This window comes from Mastomys coucha, chromosome X, assembly GCF_008632895.1.
Source record: "Mastomys coucha isolate ucsf_1 chromosome X, UCSF_Mcou_1, whole genome shotgun sequence".
In the NCBI taxonomy this organism is placed as follows: Eukaryota; Metazoa; Chordata; class Mammalia; order Rodentia; family Muridae; genus Mastomys; species Mastomys coucha.
In genome coordinates this window covers 99,997,669-100,002,736 of record NC_045030.1, presented here as the reverse complement: position 1 = coordinate 100,002,736, position 5,068 = coordinate 99,997,669, and the positions used below count along the sequence as shown (strand labels likewise).

Sequence of the window (5,068 nt, the reverse complement as noted above, 5' to 3'; positions counted from 1 at the left end):
GTCCCAGGGAGAGGACCAAGTTAGCCAGAGATGGCTAAACTTCCCTGCAAAGAGCATGGCAGATAAGCCCACTGGTGGATGCTGGGAGAGAGCCACGTGGGAGTAGACAAGGACAGGTTACACAGGTGATTCTATGACCTATGCTGTGCCTCTCTCAATATGCTTGGTTGCTGAAGGACCAGAAAGAGCAGCAATTGCACCACGGCTAGAAATCAAAGGATGTGCATGCTCCCCACAATGAGCTATTGTTAACAACATCCCTTGGCTCACACTGTATGTGTACATGCCATATGTATGTGTCTCGAGGAAAGCTAGCCTGGTACAAGGCTTGTTAGTGATTAGCAAAAGCATGTGGAATGAGGCACACAATAAAAAAACAAAGGTAGACCCATGAACGTCTATTAGTTAATGACACCAGCAGAAGTTGGACTATGCTGGGAAGAGACTGGAGAATGGATGGAATCCATGTACATAAAATGAAGAGGCCAACCTGCTTCTTGTCTCATTGCTGCTGCTGCTGCTGCTGCTGCTGCTGCTGCTACTTTTCCATGAAGGTGGCAAGGTTCCCAGCTCTCTTGGCACATCACTTTTCTAGTGTTGGAAATCAGAAGTTTGGACTAAATGGTCTCTTAGTAAAAGTGTCAACCAAGATACTGTAAGTTGAAAACCTCTAAAGCTAGACTAGAGCCTCTGTGCAGGCTGACAGACCAGAGCTTTGCAGAACTTTGTGTAGGGAACACCTTCAAACAATTGTCTTGAATGGCTTATCTGGGATATGTATGGGATATATGCATGAGACACTTGAGAAGGCTGAGAATCTCTAGAGCTGACACCTTCTAGTTTCACCTAGTACTACTTCAGCAGGGGATGCTTGTTTACTTGGACTGATTCATGCTTGCTATGCAACTTTGGGCAAAATAATCTATATATTCCTTAAGGAACTACCTTTTTCCCATCCTTAGCTTTTGTGATGTAAGAGCAGGCCCCATTACTAGCTCAAAGCCTGGCCAAGCAGTTCGCTCTGTTTCCCTTGCTGTGATAACTAGTTCAGAGAGGGGTTCAATGAGATTTTGTTCTGAGACCTTTGAGAGAACAGTTGAGGAGTATTTCATTGAATTCTGAGAATGTAAGTTCAGGCATAAGACGAGAATCTAAGAATGATACCAGTAGAAAAAATAGCAGATCTGAGAAGTAGAGAGAGTGAGGCTAAGCCCTGTTCATCCTTTGAGGCACTTGATCCAGGCATGACTAAAGCTAGACCTACCTTAGAAGCCTGATGAACTGCATGACCTGATTTATACAGTATGGGTTTTAAATACCCAACATCCATTTGGGTTGAGTTTTAACTACTTGCATCAAAAAGGACTGAATAGTATATACTTTTTTTTTTTACAGTTTACAGGCCAATGATTCAATGTCCCTTGCTAGTCCCAAACTAGCCATATTCACTTATACTTCTATCTTTTGCAAGTGCTATTACTTCTGCCTGGAGCTTCTCCCTTGCTTTATTCACAGATATCTACCTATTCTACAAGAGCCATTCAGAACAAGATATCTTAGAATGGTACAGTAAGAATCCCTAAAACTCTGCTCTACTTTAAAAGCAATGAGAACTGTAATTTTAGTGTTTTTTTTAATTTTATTTTTAATGATTGGTTTTAAATGTTTTAATTTTTTGTAACCCATAATCTATGAAAGGTAGTGGAAAAGAAAGGCTATGGGGGAAGTGATCTTGTTTAGAAAGGTTTATTAGAGTAACTTTTGTCTGTGTTGTTTAGAAATTAGTAGTTTAGTTTATAGGTTAGCAGGCAGTGGCAGCTTGATCACTCATAAACACCTCACAGATACACCAGCAGTCCAGTTCAGTAGAGTTGGGTTAGTAACAGAGGTGACATGGAACAGAGACAGCCAGACCTTAGCCTCAGCTCGAGTCAGTAGGAGGGACCAACAGGAACACCAGGAGAAGTTCTCGGCTGTGCCTCTCTCAAGGAAGCAAAGATCACCGAAGACTCAAGATCCACAAGTGTTGTACCAGCTAGCTGTGCCAGCAAGCCAAGCACTGTCTCTAACACTCTGTGGAGTCCAATTTATACCCTCCAAACATCACGTGTCCTCCACCTGTGTTGCCTCAGCACAGATTTCGCCTCAGCATGTGCATCCAATCAGCCCAAGTCCTTGGAAGCAACAACAAACTGCAGTACACCACCACAAGTTTTTTGGTGAATTTCTCTCTATGGAGTCCCGACAAATGCAGCTCAACTATGCAATGTAAGGTAGACCAATACATGCTTGTTGTTAGCAAAGAATCTTTTATCACATGTCCTTTCACATGCTTGCTTTAGCAGAACACCCTCTCTCCTGTGTCTGCGTCAGTGAAACGTTCCTTCACGCATCTTCCTTGGCCTGTCCACTTTAACGAAACATTCCTTCACGTGTTTGTCCCAGCAAAACACCATCCGACTTTTCAAAGAACCCTCAAGATTCCACTTCAAAGAACTCTGGCACAAATGGTCAAAATCAGACTTTCCAGAATTCTGGAAATAAAGGCTTACAACCAAGTGAGGACATTTTTTTAAATCCCACTCAAATGACGGTTGGTAGAATCACTGAAGTCTGGATTTGTTCTACTCCCAACTTTTTTCTAAGCTCCATGGTCACCTTGAAAACCACTAACCTAGAAGCAACCAGTGGGGGACAGACCAAATTTGGATATCCAACATAGTTCAGAGAGCTGCTACTTCTTGATTTGTCTTGGAGCTCCTTGAGGAAGCATTATAGGTATATCTTGTTTCTGTTAGGCTCAAACTTTATAAAAACAAAACAAAACGAAATGAAAACAAAAAGGTTCTCCCTTTTAAAAGGCTATTTAAAAATTGGTACTGGAACAATGTCTTAGCAGTTCAGAACCCATATTGATTTGGCAAAAAACCTGCATTTGGTTCTCAGCACCCACTTAATTAAACTTTTGGTAGAGTATTTACAAAAAAAACTTTATAGCAAACATCAAATTAAGAAAGAAAAACTAGATGATTTCTCACAAAGCTCTGAACTAGGCAAGGATCTCTGCTTATAACATTCTTACTCTAGATTACATTAGCATGTCTGTTTAGCATAACAGGGACAAAATGAAAAGGAATAAAAAACTTCCAAGATTAGGAAGGATGACATAAAATGTGCGTATCCCTAAAGAATCAAGAGAAATCTTTTGTAAGTAATAATTATCACAAAGTCAATAGAATATAAGGTTAATATACAAATTTTCATGGACGGATGTTTTGACTGCACATCTCTCTGTGCACCACATGTGTGCAGTGCCTTAGGAGGCTAAAAGGAGGCATTGCATTCCCTGGAATGGGAGTTACAGATAGGTGTGAGTTCCCATGTGATGCTGAGACTCAAACCCAGGCCCTCTGGAAGGGTATTATTACCTGCCCTTAACTGCTTGCTGACTCTTCTTTCCACCCAATGGATGGATACAAGTATTGTTTTTTAATTTGAATAAGCCAGATCTAGATGATTAAAGGGGAGCCTTACTGGAAAGAATTTAAATTAACTTTGTTCACAGGCAGCATGATTTTATATACAGGAAACCCTAAGGATTCCTCAAGAGGTCATTAGCCATGAAATAATTCAGCACAGTTATCACAATTGTAGGATAAGAAATCAGCCCACAAAATGAACCATCTGAGAAGCAAAACAAAAGAACAATTCAATTTCCAACAGCATTAAATAGAATAAACTATTCGGCAATAAGCTTAAGTAACACGATGGAAGATCTGAAAGCTACAGAATGCTGCTGAGAAGAATTAAGAAGGGCACCCATGTTAGTGGACTGTGAGTAGCAATGTTATTAAAATGGCAATATGACTCTAATAAGAGCTACCAATTTGATGTAATCCTTATTAAAATGCCAACATCAAAGAGTTTTGTTTTGTTTCTCCAGAAATACAAGAACTCATCTTATAATTCACAATGAATCTTATGGAACCCAAAATAGCCAAGACACCACCCAAAGAACTGGTGAAATCACACTTCCAATCCACACCATCCCAAACAATAGTGTACAGCATAAGGATATATGTACAGACCAGTGGAATACAAGAGAGGTTTCAGAAATAAATCCCCACATATATAGTCAAATGCCTTTTGCCAAGAGTATCCCACCATCCAATGGGAAAAGAACAGCCTCTTCAAAACTAATTCTTGGGGAATGGAAAACTCACACTCAAAATAAGGAAATTGATGTTTAAAAATTATCTTAAGGAGTGTAAGTAGTATTTGAGGGGGAAGATGGGGGAGAATGTGCACATACATACATGAGGAAGTGACCATCATGCCATTGGATTTGTAGAGTACAACTTTCTTGCATGAACAACAAAATAAAAAGTAAATGAAGGGGGATTTGTTTAAATTAGAAAGTTTTATACATCAAAGAACAATACCACTCTTCCCAGTCCCAGGCACTGGGGAAAACGCGAGTTACCATGCACAAGTCCAAAAACCATACCACACACAACCAGTCCTGCAAATGGCACAGAAATGGCATCAAGAAACCCCAGTCACAAAGATAGGAATCTCTTAATGGGGTTGACCCTAAGTTCCTGAGGAACATGCGCTTTGCCAAGAAGCACAAGAAAGGCCTGAAGAAGATGCAGACCAACAACACAAAGGCAGTAAGTGCACACGCAGAGGCCATCAAGGCCCTGGTGAAGCCTCAGGCCATCAAGCCCAAGATGCCAAAGGGCCCCAGCCATAAACTCAGCCATCTGACATTCATCGCAAACCCCGAACTTGGGAAGTTGATTCGAAGCTACATGGCCAAGGGTCAAAGGCTCTGCCAACCAAAGCCCAAGGTTCAAACCAAGGCAGAGGCCAAAGCTCCAGCTAAGGCCCAGGCTGCAGCTCCAGCCCAGGCTCCCAAAGGTGCCCAGGACCCTGTGAAGGCCCCATAGAAAAGGCTCCTGCCAGTGTGAAGACAGACGGTCTGCTGTGACACACCTACATACACACTGTTTGCAGACGACCAGTGTCCTATACTGTTTTTACAAAGAGAATTGAGGCAAGATCT

The 5,068-nt window shown here is 41.4% G+C and overlaps 1 pseudogene; it reads left to right on the top strand.

Moving 5' to 3' along the window:
• The first annotated feature begins 4,484 nt into the window (after window positions 1-4,484).
• On the top strand, window positions 4,485-4,952 carry LOC116093745 (annotated as a pseudogene).
• The last annotated feature ends 116 nt before the right edge of the window (window positions 4,953-5,068 follow it).